At 48.6% G+C, this 19,767-nt stretch overlaps 1 protein-coding gene across 8 annotated transcripts in view; it reads right to left on the bottom strand.

Moving 5' to 3' along the window:
* Positions 1-19,767, bottom strand: part of LOC139753462 (uncharacterized) — an 830,062-nt gene that overhangs the window by 401,647 nt on the left and 408,648 nt on the right. The window contains exon 3 of one of the 8 annotated variants that reach the window (XR_011713718.1): positions 9,284-10,171. The exons of the other annotated variants lie outside the window; for them this stretch is intronic. The gene's annotated coding sequence lies outside the window, so the exon portion shown is untranslated. Of the gene's footprint in view, positions 1-9,283; positions 10,172-19,767 lie in introns of those variants that run through there. 8 annotated transcript variants of the gene reach the window in all.

Below are 19,767 nucleotides of genomic sequence, written 5' to 3'. Positions count from 1 at the left end.
GGTGGGATCTACACATGTCCCTACAACAGGTGGTAGGATCTACATCTGTCCCAACAACAGGTGGCAGGGTGTGCAGCCAGCATGTTGAACACTCGTTGGCCCCGGATGCTCAAGGGATTTTGTGTGTGTGTGTGTGTGTGTGTGTGTGTGTGTGTGTGTGTGTGTGTGTGTGTGTGTGTGTGTGTGCGCGCGCGCGCGCGCGCGCGCGTTAATCGTCCCTTCTAATTTCAGTGGCAATATTTTACACAAAGTTTTCCACGTCTTTTGTGTCAACAGGGAATCATTTCTTCGAGGAGGATGTGGACAATGCCCTCTAAGATTGTACACATCTTCCCTCTACACTACAGGGAGTACAACAGCCTCGGTGATTTCAGATGCTATCAGTTGTTCAGTTCCATCACCGCGTCAGTGCGGGACGAGAATTATTTCTGCATACCTTCTAACTGCAGTTTAAGCAGCTTTGAAGAGTGGTGCCAGTGCACTGCAGTCATCTATTCGTGAGAACACTGGCGCCTTGAAGAGCATCATCATCGCTTTCTCCCCTCTTTGTCTTGAAGATCCGCATGATCCGGCTTACCACCTCCTCAGATGAAGAAGCAACTGCTGCCCTGTTTTTATTCGCTGAAGGTGAGGATCATCAGGGATTATCATCCCGATGTCTCTTACATTGTTCATCCGTGATAAGAGGTTTATATCTTCGTCCGGTATTCTGCAGCGCTGCTTTCAATTCTTCACTCTATCCTTGCTCATCCCCAGAGAGAAGCATGCTATTCACGGCGGCCCAGCGGGAGACTTCGTTTATGTCAGTTTCTAGTTTCTCAGTGCATTGTTCTGGTGAGACGTCTCATACCCCATGCAGTATCGTCTGCTAAGGATGATACTTAGTCATGACTCGAAGTCTGCGCCAACATCCGAACTGAGAACGGAAGTGGTGCGAGTGCAGTTTCTTAAAAGGCCTGAGATCTTTTAACAGCAGAGGCGCTGGGAACAAACCTGATTCACAACAATGTGTTGTGATCTGTTAACTGAAAAGCTGCACGTCTAAATCCCAAATAGCGGATCACTCCCCCCAACCCACCCCACCATTTCCTTTACGTGTAACCCTGCCAAGTGTAATTTCGTCCACCACTCTCACTGTATATGTTCTTGAGTGACTGGTGGGCAGCATCCACAATCCACTGACAGTCAATACAAAGAAGACAATAATTCCGTGGCAAGATTTTTGTTTTTTCTTTTTCCCCCGCCGCTCTTTGGCTGCGTCGTTCAATAACCTTCGTAACAGGCTGTAAGGGTAGGTCGTTTCCTTGGCATATATATATATATATATATATATATATATATATATATATATATATATATATATATATATATATATATATATATATAATATATATTGATATATTGATATATCATAAAAAATTCTTTGATCATCATCTTTGTAACTACCCCTGTTCTATCTGTAACAAATACATGAGCAACGCTGATCCCATCACACTTTATACACCGATATGCAACGTCTTCAAACTGACTGTTGAACATTCCTTCACATCTGGCTACGTTTTTTTTTTCTTTTTTTTTTTTTTTTGCCTTTGTTACCATTCGATTTATTGTATATTTATTCATTTGTTTTCAGTAATTCAGTGCCTGCCTGCCTGCCTATTCACTTACCTTTAACTTAACGTTGACTTTGGAGGTCGTCTACCCCCACAGCCCTCGGCCCCAGGCCAAGTTGCTGTGTTGTTCCGTTGGTCGGCCAGGCTCTCGGAGGCTGCCGCCCGCAGGCCTACATAACCATCACAGCTTGCTCGCTTCTGCTACAGTTTATAAAGCCCTCACCCACGGGCCTTCTTGAATTTCTCCACCCGGCAGACCGCAGTGTTTGTAATAGCTGCAGGCAATGTGTTAAGCAGTCTTGAGGGCCCCGGATGCTTTAAGTCTTTTCTCTTGTTTATAACCCATTCTTCTTTTTTTTTTTCTGTTTTGGGCTACACTGTTGATGCTTAACAGTCTTGGAGAACGTCATCTTTCGCATGTCCTCTCTTGCCTTGTCTTGGAGGTTCGCAAGATCCAGCCTGCCATCCTTACTGCAAGAGGCACCCACCTGTTGCTCTATGGTGCTCGCTGAAAAGTTATGGTCGCCAAACGTGATAACTCGAACGTTTCACGGTGTTATGTCTCGTCGTCAAGGTGTCTGTTTCTGTGTGGAATTCTTTAATGCTCTTTATTTCTTCGTTTCATCCATGAGGAGTAAGTAGATGAAACTTTTCACCACATAATAGAAACATGATATTTTTCAGTTTGCTCACCAAAAGAATAGGTTTATGTTTGCCTGTACTTTCCCAGTGTTATCTACAGATTAGAATTCCAGACGTATTCTAGCACCACCTGCAAAGTATGAAACTGTAGCTCGTATGTCCATCAATGTCCGATACAAGAATGAGAAACAGCAGAGGCGCGAATGCATTTAAATGCCTTGGGAAGACGGGGACCCTGAAGTCTAGTCCTCGGGCAGAGAGCAATGGGCGTGCTTTGCATGACCCTCTGGAAGTCCTGTGGCGCTTAAATATCTTTTCTAAATACTTCTCTAAAAATTTCTTTCTTTTTTTAGACTCTCGTAGAAAAAAAAATATCCTCGTGGCCTCGTCTGTAGATTGCGCGATTGTGACAACCCTTTCGAGGTGGTTGGATGGGGTTGTGGTGGGTTGGGGTAAAGATGGGGAGCTTTACAGACGGAGGTGTGGGTACAGTCTGTGAGGAGGGGAAGGCGAGTTGCAGATGCCTCATCATGTGGCAGCTACAGGACTTTGAATCGTAAATTCCCTGCAATAGATTCAGCACATGTTTCATCCCTTCCAACACCTGATAAATGCATTCCAAAACCCATTACTTCCTTCTTTAATTCCAAGGCTGAGGCAGTGATAAGAGTTGAGGCATTCACCTTTAATCAGAGTTTCAACATTTCCTTGTCAGTCAGGTCAAGGCAGGAAATGACGCCTTTGAAACTATGGGTCTTGACTTTAGACAACTCATGGAAGGTTGGTACGTCGGGATGAATCAAACAAACAGACAAACGAACAAAAATCAAACACTCACTTGTATGAAAAATATGCCATAATAAAGATGTCTGGTGGCCCTAATTAGTGTCTGCTAGTATTCACGTCTTAATTAGTGTACTCCAGTTATAATGTATCTCTTCACGTGCTTTTAACAGCCACTATAACTAAAGCATTTCTGTTTACAGGCCATAACTAGAGCACTGGAACTAACCAGGGCTGAATTAGTGTGCTACTGACAACGCGTCATAACAGAAATATTGTTGAGAGCAGCAGGCCTTAACTGCTGAAGCATTACTGTTGTTAATGAGTCCTAACTACTGTGTACTGCCGTTAATGAGGTTACGAACAGTTCATTATTGTTCCCAGCCATCGTCAGGGGAGAATCAACCACACCACTGCTGGTAACAGAACCTCATTAGAAAAACGCTCTCAAAAATAGACCCTAGCCACCTCTGTTGTCTGTGGTCACCTAACACAAAAAATCAGTCGACGAGTCTAAAGGAAGTATGCGTATTAAGTGCCTCTTGCTAGATCAGTTCGGTCCCAAAGACTTAATCTAAACCCAAGGCCAGTAAAATACAATGACCTACACCTATATTATAAAAAGACGATCCTACCTTCTGTGCATCTGCAGACTCGCCGAGGAAGTTGCCTAGACGCAAGATGACTAACCCCTGCGCACACAACTGCCAATAATATACTATTTCCTTGGTAGGATAGACACTGCAGGCCGGCGGGGTGATAAATTCTTGGGGAAATATTTTGTTGTTGTGCGTGAAGGTTGTGTCGGCAGTAGGGGAGGTACGAAGAGGAAAAATGGTGGTATAAATGATTATACTTCTGAACAATGCCATTCCGCCATTCAGGGTATGGTGGCTAGGGAGGGAGGAAATGGTGGTGGTGAGGAAGGGAATGGAGGCCAGGGAATGAGGTAGCGGTGGTGGTGGCTGTGGTGAGGGACAGTGTGGTAGCCAAGGAGGGAGAGAATAATGGGGGGTGGGTAGGAGGGTGTGGCAGCCATTCGTATGAGCGAGCTGACGAGGCCCACAAATCTGCTAATAATAATGAGAAGCCAAAACCAGCCTGCTGATTAAATGACAAAGGGAAAAAAAAATCTCAGCAGGAGGCTACAGCTACCGAACAACAGTTCCCTCTCGACAACATCAACCCAAAGGTGTTCGACTTTGGGATCCACAAGTGGAGACGATAGTAAAAGCACTTACTGGTTTGTTTACTTCATATTTCTCGGTTATAAAGCGTCGCACCTGAGATTCTGGGATTATTTTCGGGCCAGACTGATATCCTGCCAAGTATTTACCTGCATTTCTTTCGCCTGAGAGATATCATGAGTTTATTCTGGGGTTTTAAGTGGTAGTGAACACTCTCATATCTCGCAGGTACACCGCCTGCAACCCGAGACTTAGTTAGGGATTCTTCAGTTATATATCTCGTCGAGGGCAACGGCGGAGGCACGCCATGTTCTCAAGGTGCTGTGCGCGGGGTACTCACACAGACTGTCATAAACATGTCCGGGCAGGCGCTTGTGGTGATGGCGAAGAGATTCCTTTAATACCACCCCTGGTTTTGCTCTCTCTCTCTCTCTCTCTCTCTCTCTCTCTCTCTCTCTCTCTCTCTCTCTCTCTCTCTCTCTCTCTCTCATTCTGTGACGAAGGCAGGTGTGGTGTGGCGTGTATTTACAGAACTTCAGTCACTAAACGAGAACATTAGCTTAAACAGTATCTTGCAGCTTTGACCCGCACTGGGAAACACATCCTTGGTCCTCGGATTCCACTCACCGACGTAAAACACCCACAAAGAGAGGAGGGGGGGGGTTGTCGGCCACCGCGCTTCCCCTGGAGGTTGACAGATCCTTCTCGAAACCTACGGGAACCCACGTCCAAACTCCCTGCTCGAGGAAACGATCCTGGGAAGACCTCCTAAGCAAGGAGACATGAATGAGGACCCGATAGACGTTTCGCACCTGTTGGGCGGGGCAGTTATACCTCCTGACCTGACACCCACGGCCTGACACCAACCCATGACACCCCGGCCTGCCACCACGGCCCGAACAGCTGAAGAACAAGAAAAAAACGATCCCCGGAACACTGTTTAACTACTGACAATGACGCAGTTATCTCTGGCGTGTCTCAGGCGCACGTCGCTGGGAAGAGACTGGAAATTATACCTCTTAGGGCACGGCTTGAGACATGGCCTTGCAGCAGCAGCAGCAGCAGCAGCGGCGGCGGCGGCGGAGACGACGCCACGTGAAGCCCAAGAAAATTACACGTTGCGGAGACAACACTGACGCGACTGACAGCTCGCCTCTACTCCTACAACATCCAGCGCGCAGTCGCAATAGATTTTTTTTTTCTATTCTGCTTTTTTTTTCTAATTCTGAAGGCTATGCATTGTGAGGCTATGTGTACGTCAGACTGTCCGGAGGTAAGAAAATAATATCGTAGACACATACACTACATATATATATATATATATATATATATATATATATATATATATATATATATATATATATATATATATATATATGAATGAATGGGGGCAGACAGTGTGAATTGTGTGCATGGGTATATATGTATGTGTCTGTGTATGTATATATATATATATATATATATGTGTACATTGAGATGTATATTTGCGTGTCTGGACGTGTGTGTGTATACATGTGTATGGGGGTGGGTTGGGCCATTTCTTCCGTCTGTTTCCTTGCGCTACCTCGCAAACGCGGGAGACAGCGACAAAGCAAAAAAAAAAAAAAAAAAAAAAAAAAAAAAAAAAATATATATATATATATATATATATATATATATATATATATATATATATATATGTATATATATATATATATATATATATATATATATATATATATTCTTTTATCCATATTTGCATGGATTGACTTCAGGTTTACGAGATGTTTCTAGCATCGCTATATCCCGTCTTAGCTAGGTAGCGCCAGGAACAGAGGAAGCAATGGTCTCACTTCGACATTGCCCATCCTCGAGCTGTCACGTGTGTAATGTACCGAAACCCGAGCCTCAAACCACCTGCTAAGCCCCGCGGACCATCTCGCAGCTTCCCCTAACCACTTTATAAGCCCCTCGTTCGGCCCACCGACAAAACACGACGCTCCCTGTATGCCACATCGCTTCAATTCTCATCTCTGTCCCGTGCATGCCTCGCACCCTCCCGAAGACACGCACACGAGATGGGACCCTACGTGGGGCTGTTATAAAACTCCCTACCTGTGCTGTACGAACAGGTTAAGTACAAGAAGTTAACTGACATATATCAACGCACACACAAACACAAACACACACACACACACACACACACACACATACACATACACACACACACACACACACACACACACACACAGTACAGCAAACCCAGTGGGCTCCACCTCTTTCTGAAGACGGGAAATTTCAAGCGATGTACACGATGCTGCAGGAAAGGTTGGATGCAGTGTACACCGTGCTGCTGGGGAAGGGGGTATGGGAGGGGAAGAGTGCAGTGTACACTGCTACAGAGAAGGCAAAGGGGGCGGGGGGCGGGGGGAGGAAGTGGTGCAGTGTACACTGCTGCATGGAAGGAGGAGGAGGAGGAGGAGGAGGAGGAGATGTACACTCTCCCCCCCTTCTCCGTCCGTCTCCCGTATCCCCCCTCACAAATACGACCCTCGCATAACGACGTCAGAGGAGACAAGGTCATGCAGGCAAGCAGGCTCCATCCACCAGCACAAAAAAATAACCAGTTGAAATCAGTGTCAGGCGGGACTGTGTGCCTTGCGCCACGCATGACCAAGACGCCCTGGGGGGAAGCCATGCGTGGCCCTCGCCATGCACCCTGCATGACACTCCTCCTCCGTCCGCTCCTCCTTCAGCATGGCGTATGAGCTCCCCCTCTCCTCCAAGGCAATCCTGTTCACCTCTCACTCACCGCCCTGCTTGATCCCCTGCGGAACACCTGCTGTAACCTCCACACCCCTGGCTCTGCTGTAACCTCCACACCCCTGGCTCCCCTGGCCCTGCAGTAACTACTGTCTGTCTGTCTGTCTCTCTCTCTCTCCCTCTGTCTCTCTCTCTCCCTCTGTCTCTCTCTCTCTCTCTCTCTCTCTCTCTCTCTCTCTCTCTCTCTATATATATATATATATATATATATATATATATATATATATATGTGTGTGTGTGTGTGTGTGTGTGTGTGTGTGTGTGTGTGTGGTATTCCCCACAAACCTAGCTTCGCTGTACCTTAAGACCCGACTCTTTTACACACACACACACACACACACACACACAGCTGGCTCCGCCCCCCCGAGGAACCTTTCACCACTACAGAGGCCCTGGTCTGGCCAGCTGGGGGCTGATGTCACCACGCCAGCTGGAGTTTACAACGGCCTGATGTCAAGCAGCTGGCGTGTTTACCAAGCATGCATCGTTAGCTGAGCAGTGTATCGATGTGGTCTGGCCCATGTGTGCCTCCGGTGGGTTATGATCGGGTGGGTTATGATCGGGTGGGTAATGATCGGGTGGGTTATGATCGGGTGGGTTATGATCGGGTGGGTTATGATCGGGTGGGTAATGATCGGGTGGATTATCATCGGGTGGGTTATGATCGGGTGGATTATCATATGGTGGGTTATGATCGGGTGGGTTATGATCGGGTGGGTTATCATCGGGTGGGTTATCATCGGGTGGGTTATGATCGGGTGGATTATCATATGGTGGGTTATGATCGGGTGGGTAATGATCGGGTGGGTTATGATCGGATGGATTATCATATGGTGGGTTATGATCGGGTGGGTTATGATCGGGTGGGTTATGATCGGGTGGGTTATCATCGGGTGGGTTATGATCGGATGGATTATCATCGGGTGGGTAATGATCGGGTGGGTTATCATCGGGTGGGTTATGATCGGGTGGGTTATTTCTATTGTACGTGTGGCTGGGGAGGTGTTATGTGTGTGTGTGTGTGTGTGTGTGTGTGTGTGTGTGTGTGTGTGTGTGTGTGTGTGTGTGTGTGTGTGTGTGCATCCTTGGTCCAGACGTACATTTTTTCATGTACACACACACACACACACACACACACACTCACACACACACAAACACACCTTCATCCGATCCTCCAACATGGGTAGGGGGGGTGAGAGAGATATGAGAGATCTTTCTCTCTTTACTTCACTTAAATCTCTTCCTTCACTAAAAGGCGTCCAGGAAATTCAAAAGCTCTAAATAAAACCAACCAAAATTTTTTTTTGGCCTCTCTCTCTCTCTCTCTCTCTCTCTCTCTCTCTCTCTCTCTCTCTCTCTCTCTCTCTCTCTCTCTCCCACAACACAAGCCTCGTAAAAAAAGAAAAAAAGATATATCTATACTTTTTGCTCTTCGTTAACCATATCATCCTCTCGTCTTCTTTAGCCCCCACCCCGCCCCACACCCTCAACACCCCGCCCCACCCCCTCAACACCCCGCCCCACACCCTCAACACCCCGCCCCACCCCCTCAACACCCCGCCCCACACCCTCAACACCCCGCCCCACCCCCTCAACACCCCGCCCCACCCCCTCATCACCCCGCTCCACACCCTCAACACCCCGCCCCACACCCTCAACACCCCGCCCCACACCCTCAACACCCCGCCCCACACCCTCAACACCCCACCCTACACCCTCAACATCCCGCCCCACCCCCTCAACACCCCGCCCCACACCCTCAACACCCCGCCCCACACCCTCAACACCCCGCCCCACCCCCTCAACACCCGCCCCACACCCTCAACACCCCGCCCCACCCCCTCAACACCCCGCCCCACACCCTCAACACCCCGCCCCACACCCTCAACACCCCGCCCCACCCCAACACCCCGCCCCACACCCTCAACACCCCGCCCCACACCCTCAACACCCCGCCCCACACCCTCAACACCCCGCCCCACACCCTCAACACCCCGCCCCACACCCTCAACACCCCGCCCCACACCCTCAACACCCCGCCCCACACCCTCAACACCCCGCCCCACACCCTCAACACCCCGCCCCACCCCCTCAACACCCCGCTCCACCCCTCAACACCCCGCTCCACCCCCTCAACACCCCGCCCCACACCCTCAACACCCCGCCCCTCCCCCACAAAAAGTGGAAAAGTTTTATCAAGCTTTCTTAAACTTTCGCTACTTCAGGTCCTTCCCTGGGCCACTGGCGTCACACGCTGGCTGTGGACTCCTGACTCTTATACTCTTCTAACTTCCTCAAAGAGAAACAAAAACAAGAGCAAAATGCCCTTCCCTCCTCTCTTTAATCTTTCCTTGTTCAGTTATCATGTTCTCGTCTCCTTCAAGAACATCATCAGCTCTTGTGTTTATCATCTGTTCACCAAGTGACAAGGGCTGTCTAAACAAATAAACAAGAGCCGCCATAAAATAACAACAAAAACAAAACAAAAAAAAAGGTTACAGCGACCAAAGGACGCGAGAGGCTAACCACCATCATCACAACTCACATCATTATCACAACACCATCACCATCACATCATCACCATCATCATCATCATCATCACAACTCCATCATCATCACATCACCATCATCATCATCATCATCATCACAACTCCATCATCATCACATCATCACCATCATGGCAACACCACCATCATCACAACACCATCATCACATCACCACCATCATCATCATCATCATCATCACAACTCCATCATCATCATCACATCATCACCATCATGGTAACACCATCATCACATCATTACAACTCCACCGTCACCATCATCACAACTCCATCACCATCATGGTAACACCATCATCACATCATCACAACTCCACCGTCACTATCATCACAACATCATCACCATCATGGTAACACAATCATCATCACAACACCATCATCACATCATCACAACTCCACCATCACCATCATCACAACATCATGGTAACACCATCACCATCACAACTCCATCATCATCATCATCACAACAGTATCATCACTACCACCACCACAACACCATCATCCAGATGGTCCCCAGCTGCCCAGCTGGCAGGCCCCTTACCTCCTGATCCACCTGCGCCTCCTCCCAGCTGGAGGTGACTCACCTACGGGGGAAGAAAAGAAATATGTTAATAAATGAAGAAAAAAATGAAATATATTGAGGGAAATATTGCTACGATAACAGGAGAAATATGGCAGTAAAGGGAGGGGTAACTTTCGGCCATATTGTGGCAACACAAAAGTCGCCATTCAACACAAATGGCAATGCCACGGTTGACATGGCCTTGGCAAACCCCTACACTGGACTTGCAAACGCGCCTTGACATCTTAAGGGTATCGTCCTACCATTATCAAATATCAATTCGAGGAAACCACCGTCTTCCTTCCTTCCATCCTCTCTCTCTCTCTCTCTCTCTCTCTCTCTCTCTCTCTCTCTCTCTCTCTCTCTCCTCCTCGCACATTCTCTCTCACTCTCTCTCTCTCTCTCTCTCTCTCTCTCTCTCTCTCTCTCTCTCTCTCTCTCTCCCTGCAACACATTTTCTTCAACTCTCTCTCTCTCTCTCTCTCTCTCTCTCTCTCTCTCTCTCTCTCTCCTCGCACCACATTTTCTTTCAAACTCTCCTCTTCCCCTCCCTCACCCCTATCCCGTTCTCTTCCCTTCGGCATGGCCGTCCTTCAGGAAATCGTTGATTGATCAAGCTGTTGTTGTCCCGTTTTGAGTAGCCAGCTGGTGGAGCCTCGGCTTGTCCAGCTGTATACGAGGTGCCAGCCACCTGGGCGTGGTAAACAACACCTCCCCCCCTCCCCCCAACAACTGATCAATCACCTCATAGTTACACCGTCCCAGCTGGGTAATTAGCCCTCAACGACGAGCTAATTGGGAGAGGCGCTAACTGCCTTTCAACAGCATCTAGACTCAAGAACTCTACTGAAGGAGGAGGGAAAAGTCCGACTGAAAGTGTTGACGCGTCCCCAGCGACCGACTGCTTGAGACGCCCCCCCGGCCGAACTCGACGCCCCGGCCGACGCCCCTTGGTTGACACGTCCCCCAAGGGAGACCCGACCCACCGACCAACGACCAGCTGGTAAGGCGCCTCAACCATATAGATAAGAACTATCGACATAGTGTTGGCAAAGCTTCGACCGATCACCCGACCAGCTCTTGAGACGTCCCAGACACCGACTGACCGACCGACCGAAGCAATCCCGACCGACCAGGCCCATCCACCGGACACCTGCTTAAGACACGCCGGCCGACCGACCCAACCGAACCCCATCGACCGACTCTTACTTCGCATGAAGTGACCAGCGGAGGAGGGAGACCTACTGATTCCGAGGCCATCACGAATCATCGACCAGTTTTCGGCCGAATCACATGCTTCACCTGGCCGTCACGAATCATCGACCAGGTCGAATCACGTGCCTCCGAGGGTCAAACGTTTTGACCTCGAGTAACACTGGTGCCCTGGGTTCCATCCTTAACGTGACGACAGAGAGGTGGATGGACACAGGAGGGAGGCGGAGGAGGAGGAGGAGGGTTAGGGAGGGAGAGAGGGAGGGAGGTGGGTTAGATGGAAGAGACAAAGATGGAGCCGGAGGGGAGAGAGAATGCGGGGATAGAAACCTGGGATAGGTCTGCGAAAAGGGGAAAGGGTATGCGGGGTTAAGAGGGCCAATCACTTCGTCCCATTCAGAGCAGACTGAACACAATAAGGGCGATGGGACTGGCGTGTCCTAATCCTCATCCACTCCACCTGATCGAGAGGAACCATTACAGTCACCCCTCATCCACAATACGGCTGAAGGCTACCTCTTCCACTCACCCTCACACTATCTGCATGACACCATATCTGCGCCACAATCCACATTACTTCTCCAGCACCTCAAACACAGCCAGCCCCCCCACAAGACACTACGGTATCCTCTACTTCTAAACACGCCTACAGCACTCATCTCCCGTCTTACAGCCCCTTGAGAAAACATGCCTCCAGTATTTCCATTCCATCTCCAACGTAACTATAAAATTCCTCAAACATCCTTCCAAAGCCCTAGGATACAACTGCTCCAAAATAGGAGCACCGCTTCATCCTCCCGTCACGTCTCCAACCCCTCACCTCTCCAGGACACCTAAAGTTTCTCCACCTAACCTCCTCCGCCAATTGCCCCAGCATACATAGCCCTTATTCGACATACATCGCACACACACATGCTATATATGTAGCATCTGTGTTCGATATGCATCGCCCATACCCTATCTATGTGCGTCGTCCTTCCTCTATATATACGTCGCCATCGCCAAATATGCGTCGCTCCCACGAGTCTTGCCAGAGCTCAGTCGTATTGAGGTCTGACAGGCGCTACTACGTCGCCTCCCACATCATGAAAGCGTTTGCTTGTTTAATACCTGTCAGATCGAACGGTCGATCTGTGTGGCTGGGCCAACTGGTCGATGTGTCTGGTCGAATCGTCACCTACCATGTGGCCTACTGACCTCTCAAGTCGGAAGCACCTGGCAGCACTGGTCGTGTAATCAGGTAGCCTTCGGTGTTTGGGTTAGACCAACTTGGTAGGACTTCTGATCCGTCAGCTTCCTCGATATGTGGCGGCGGTCGATCAGTCGAGCCGTAGAGGTCGGCCTGGGCAAGTCGTCGGCCGGAACTGTCGTCGAATCTGTTCAAACAGTCAGCACGACTGTAAATACGACCTGCGTGGTCGATGCTCGTCGTTTTTGAGGAGGGGTCGGGGTCTTCCTGGCTGGCTAGATGACTCTGTCCTTCCAGGTACTACGATCGGGAAGCTTGGCTGGGTTGTTGTGGTCGACCTACCTTTACATGGTCTGTCTGGTCGGGGTCGTCGGGTCAGCTTGTAAATCAAGTGTCTAACAGTCGGGTCAGCCTGTAAATCAAGTGTTTACCAGTTGGGTCAGCTTGTAAATCGTGTCTAACAGTCGGGTCAGCTTGTAAGTCAAGTGTCTAACAGTCGGGTCAGCTTGTAAATCAAGTGTCTAACAGTCGGGTTAGCTTGTAAATCAAGTGTCTAACAGTCGGGTCAGCTTGTAAATCAAGAGTCTAACAAGCGGGTCAGCTTGTAAATCAAGTGTCTAACAGTCGGGTCAGGCTTGTAAATCAAGTGTCTAACATTCGGAACAGCTTGTAAATTCAGTACCTAACACTAGGATCAACACGCAATTTCAGCGCTTAACTGCAGAATCAGCTTTGTAAGTTCAGGTTAGGGCCAGCTTGTAAATTCACTATCCAACAACCGGGAAAGCTTGTAAACTCAGTGCCTAACGGTGGGGGGCGGGGGGGGGGGGTTAGCTTGTAAATTCTGTATCCTAACACAGTATTACAATAAATCAAATGGAAAAGTTTATGAAGAGAAACTATCAAATCACCGCAACGAAATTCCTCATTTTCGTCTGCCATCACGAAATGTATGGGGGACAATGATAAAGAAAATGACACCATCGCAACTGCGTTATTCTGTCAATTTTTGTACACTGACCAAAACAACGAGAGTTGTCAGGACCAGCAGCATTTTCCAAAAGCGGACCATTACAAAACACACACACACACACACACACACACACACACACACACATACGCAAAAAAACTCCTTGAATTATCTTTTGGAATTATCAAATAGTCGTAAAATAACTGGTACAGGAGAATGAAAAAAAAAGAGACCTACATATAATGGAGAGAGAGAGAGAGAGAGAGAGAGAGAGAGAGAGAGAGAGAGAAGAGAGCGTGTGTAGGTTTCTGAAGAGTGTGTGTGGCGCGTGGTTAGCCGCCGCCGTTGTTGTACAATGGGTAAAATAAATTACAAACGCCCGCAGCTTTAACCTGGCGACCTTATTCAGGCACAAATGTCATGAGGCAGTCATCTTGCAGTGACATTTTGATGGGTGTAATTACTGCGCGTTGGCTTACTAAACGGCCCTTGTTATGTGTGTGTGTGTGTGTGTGTGTGTGTGTGTGTGTGTGTCCTCCGCCTATATAATCTTACTAACAAGATAGTGTGTTCTCCGGGGGCGGGCGGGGCAGGGGCAGGGCTGGCAGTATCTTTTTTTTTTTCTTTTCTTTTTCCAGGTCACAACGCTACACGGCAGACGAAAGTCTCGTCTGTCACACGAAGGGGGAAGGGTAGTAGAATGGAAGTCGCCATACACGACCCCTAGGAAAAAAAAATATATATATAGTAAAGTCCAATCCTCGAGCGATTGAAAAACCTAAATTTCTTTTGTGACGAACAACGAAGAGATCGTACGAGGACAGCTCTTCCCCACGGAACAAATACACACGAGGACAAAACGTATCGCTTCAGCTAAGGCGCTGCTGTATTTGTTGTGGAGTGGAGTTTGTTTGCTGGCCATGGCAACACCAACAAGATGATGTTCTTTTTTTTTCTTTTCTTTTTTTCTGGTCTATAGTTAACTGGTGCAGGGAGGGTGGGGGGTAATTTGAGGTGATTCGGTGTGTTGGGTGGAGGGAGAGAGTGGAGATCCATACACATACATACATACATACATACATATATATATATATATATATATATATATATATATATATATATATATATATATATATATATATATATATATATATTATTTTGCTTTGTCGCTGGGAATTCCGGTCTGATAACTGTCCAATATATACTTCGTCTCGTCTCCCTCAACTTTATTTCTTCCATCTACCCATTTTTGAAAAAAGATTAATTATGAAGAACAAAGTCAAAACTGAAACGGATTTCAAATGCACGTTAAGTTCCTCCAGTTCCCCCGGTGAGGAAACGTGAACCGATAGAGCAACTCACAATACCCTCGGCTGGATAGCCATGCTGAGGCGCTGAAACAGAAAGTTGTATAGTCTCACGCCCTGAGTCGACTTGATTAGCCCGGAGCCAACAGAAGGATATTGTGGTTCCAGGACCCACGTTTTGTTCTTATTTGCTTTTATCCAAAGTCTACTGCACCCCTTTCTACATCACACACACACACACACACACACATATATATATATATATATATATATATATATATATATATATATATATATATATATATATATATATATATATTCCCCACCATCGTCCAGCTTCAACGAGGGCAACGTGAAACAAACCCAAAAGAGCGAAAATGGAGACGAAGTCCTGGTGGGTTCTGTGCTGAAGGGCCGGACCAGATGACCCTGTGTGCAGCCATGCGCACGTGTACACACACACATACACACACACCCACCCACGTGGTCACTCCTCCACCAGCACTCAGTCAGTCCTGCTAACCTTCACATTCCTCGAGGTTCAGCTTGAGGAGTTTAGAAAAAAAAAGGAGGAGGAGGAGGAGGAGGAGGAGGAGGAGGAAGCAGGGTTTAACTAGCAAGGACTGGGTGAAACCCTCTGGCCACAACGGGAACCATCTGTGCTAAGAAACTGACCAACGCATCGAAGACGAGGAAGAGAGAAAAAAAAAGATGAGAAACACGAGGATCACGAAGATGAGACTATGAAAAAATGGAGGGTAAGAGGCAAGTGGGGGGAAAGAAAATCACAAAGGGGGAAAGAAAAATATTAGGTAAAAAAAACGAGTAACGAAGTGCAGGGAGGGGGGAGGGGGGAAAGGTAGTGGGACGAGGCAGGTCCACACGTGGTTCTTGGCCTCTGGTTCCCGTGGCCACTGCTGGTGGTGGTGGTGCTGCTGCTGCCTTGGGTCTTCAGCTTTAGCTGATACAGGAGAGATTGTAGGGCGAGCGACCACCGCCTCCGCCGCCGCCGGGTCTTCCCTGGCAGCCAGAGGGAATCACCCCCGACTCTGGCTGGTGTCCGCTGGCTTTGCCTGGCATGTTTTTCTGGGACTCTCTGAGGTTTACCGTCCATGGTTCTGGGATTCGTTAATGTCTCTGGTTCTACTAAATCCCTCTGAGGTCAGGCGAGTCTTCTGTGGATGTCGAGGTATGCTGGGGACACTCTGGCTGTGTGGGGGTGGAGGCGTGGGGGTTCCCTAGAGCAGTTGTGACAAGAGGGACGTGTGTGTGTGTGTGTGTGTGTGTGTGTGTGTGTGTGTGTGTGTGTGTGTGTGTGTTAGGTCCGTCTGCCTCTGCTCTGTGTGGGCGTGTGCTGCTGGTTGTGTGTCTAGCTGTAGGGTTTCATGGATCTGCCTCGAATCCCCCGGTTTGTCGGGGTTCTGTGAAGCTGTAGGATTTGTTGGGTCAAGTTGGATGTGGGATGGGTTGGCTCTTTTTCTTTTTCTCTGGGTGTTCGTGGTGGTGGGTGAGGGGGGTAAAGAAGGGACGGGGGTGTGGTCTGTCTGTCTGGTCTTTGGCGTCGACCGTCTAACTCAGATTTGTCGATGTTTGTTAGGTTCCATCTGGCAAGTGACACCGTGTTGGGTGGGGTTCCGTGGGTTTGTTAGGTCAGACTGGCTGTGGGGGTTTTGTTGGTCTAGAACCGCTGTGGGTATGTTGGTTTAGACTAGCTTTGGGGTTTTGCTTGTTTAGATTGACCTGGAGGTTTGTTGGTTTAGTCTAGAACTGTGGGGTTTGTTGTTTCGGACTGGGTTTGTGGTCTGCTGGTTTAGCTTGGCTTCGAGGTTTGTTGGTTCATAGTGGCTTAGGGGTCCGTTGGTTCAGAATACCTTTGGGGTCTGTTGGTTGACACTGGCTTTGGGGTCCGTTGGCTCGGACTGGCTTTGGGGTCTGTTCTACTACGACAACTACAGAGACTCTGGGTGAGGCGGGCGTGGGCTGGGAGAGACCCCCAAGCGTCGGCCGTGGTAATCAATACCATTACCTCTGGAGGTGCGACTCCTTCCTTAAATGGTGTGTGGATCATTAGCCCACAGGTAAATTGCCCTCATGCGAGGTTTCTGGCGCCCCTTGTAATTCTAATGGTTACATTATACTTGGAGGTTCTGGATATCTCTTTTTGTTTTGTTTTCACCCCCAGCATTATTTTTTTTTTTGGGGGGGGATAACTACTGAGCCTTTGGTCTCTCTCCGGCGCGAGTACTTTAATAAAAAAACAGATTTAGTTAGGTGCAATTACACACACACACACACTTATATATATATATATATATATATATATATATATATATATATATATATATATATATATATATACATATATATATATATATATCCCTGGGGATAGGGGATTAAGAATACTTCCCACGTATTCCCTGCGTGTCGTAGAAGGCGACTAAAAGGGGAGGGAGCGGGGGGCTGGAAATCCTCCCCTCTCGTTTTTTTTTTTTTAAGTTTTCCAAAAGAAGGAACAGAGGGGGCCAGGTGAGGATATTCCAAAAAAGGCCCAGTCCTCTGTTCTTAACGCTACCTCGTTAACGCGGGAAATGGCGAAAGTTTAAAAAAAAATATATATATATATATATATATATATATATATATATATATATATATATATATATATATATATATATATATATATAAGTGTGTGTGTGTGTGTGTGTCCCCTTGGTTTTCCTCTAGTCATTGCCATCTAAATAACCTGCGCAGCTGGTTCCAACCTCGTCCGTCCGTCCCCCACCTCTGTCACAGGCTGGAGGAGTCGACGCTCGGTAACTTGTATTACACACTTCTCGGAGTCACGGTGAATCGGTTGTCCACGCTTCTCAAATCTTGAAGAGATATGAAAATTCTTGTTTAATCTTAATGTTGCTTGACCGTGTCAGGAGGGCCGAGTTGCTGGCAGGATTGCTCCGCTCCGCCCCAGGTAGGGGCCACACACACACACACACACACACACACACACACACAAAGGTGCTCTCTCTCTTTCTTTGTTCTGTGTTTGTATTTTTCACTCCTGCTTGTGGTTTCTCCCCCCCTCACTTCCAGTTAGGCTTTCTCTTAGCTCTGCCTAGGCTCTACCCAGGATCTGCTAGAGGTCTCTCCTCAAACTACTTTCAATGATCTCTCCCCTAAATCTCGCTAAGCCTCTCTACTAATCTAACTTGGTTCTCTTCCCAGCTCTTATCAAGGTCCCCACCACCCTAGCTCCTGCCATCATTCCCTAGGCGATATCTTGTCCCTCTGTCAGGCCCTACCCAGCTCCCGTCACCCCCTCCCTAGCTCCTGCCAGGCCCTCCCTAGTTCCTGCCAGGCCCTCCTTAGCTCCTGTCAAGCCCTCCCTAATCCCGGAGGAAAACCTCCCAACTCCCTCCGCAATTCGACCCAGGGACTAAGGTGAACTGCTGTTCCTCTGAGCAGTCAGGCTGTTTGAGGGCGCGGCCCGCAGACTTCTTTGTAGAACGCGCAAAAAAAGATCCGACTGGTCTAATCCTGGCAAAGGGCCCTTGTCAGTCACAGCCCGTTCTCCGTCGTGCCACGAGTGACACAGGTCGAGTGTGCATTCTCTAGCGTGCCATTACTGGCACAAGTCGGGTGCGCATTCTAGGGATGCCATTACTGTCACACGTCTGGGGTGTGGGGGCGTTTTTCCGGTGTGCCACTAACGGCACAGCTCGGGCGTATGTGTGTCTTCGAGGGAGTGGGCGCTTTTGAGGTGGATGACGCCCTCAGTGTATCCACCCGTTTTCAAGCGAGACGCCAACCAGTTCTTGGCTCCAGACGTTTTACATCATCTCATCATAATCAACCGATCTTGCAACACCTTCCGTGAAGATCGCTCCTATAAACACACACACACACACACACACACACACACACACACACACACACACACACACACACACACGCACAAAAGTACAAGAATAGCTTATAGATCGAAAATCAAGTAATCAAAGATTATTCTTATCAAGTTTATATGAATACAGATATCGATATACCGTCTGCTCCACCACAGCCTACCATTTCGGGGGACATATCTGGTTCTCTGAAGATCCTCTCTTCGTCATGACTTCGAGAACTCGTCCCTGCTGTTCCCGAGCCTTTCCCAGCTCGGCCCTCGTCGGGTCCAGGACCTCAAACCCCCTTATCCTTTCCCGGGCCCTTGTCAGGTCTGGGGCGCCCCTACCCACCCCCCTGCCCTGCCCTCGTCAGATCCAGGAATCTTCGTCAGTTTCTAAGGTGCCCATCCCTACCTTCTGCCAGGTTCAGGTTCTCCCCAGGTCTATACGGCTTCCCTCCTCACCTCCTACCAGGTCCTCCCCAGGTCCAGGCCAGGTCCAGCTCATCAGGCCAGCCAGGGCGCCGCCGGGCTGGCTTCCAGCTGCGTGCTGATCCTGCGGTGGCGGGCATCAACGGTGTGGGTCAGAAACCTTTTACGTATGTGGAATACCGCTGGGTTGTTGCATGTGTCCGCCGCGGTTTGTGTGCTCCAACACCCCTTTGTTTCTCAGCCCGAGTCTGTGTACATGCGTACATACAAACACCGTACATGCAGCAGTGTGTACGTGATGTGTAAGTGTTACTGCACACCAACACATGAAAGGCATATCAGCATATGATTGCTATTTTTGTGCTACGAGGGGAAAGTTTTACACCCGTATTGCCCTGTCTCATAACCTTGTGCATGTATTACGGTTTAGCCTTATCACTCACACACACACACACACACACACACACACACACACACACACACACACACACATACACACACACACTCACAGCAGCCTGGTACCTATTCATCAAAAAGTCCCGAAGGGAAAGATGAACAGATGGATTGGCTGTGAGCAGGCTGCATTATCCGGGATTCGAACCCCGGCACGTTCGATTGGCGTGCCGTA

The sequence above is a fragment of the Panulirus ornatus genome, chromosome 14, assembly GCF_036320965.1.
Source record: "Panulirus ornatus isolate Po-2019 chromosome 14, ASM3632096v1, whole genome shotgun sequence".
NCBI lineage: Eukaryota > Metazoa > Arthropoda > Malacostraca > Decapoda > Palinuridae > Panulirus > Panulirus ornatus.
This window is presented reverse-complemented; position numbering and strand designations above follow the sequence as displayed.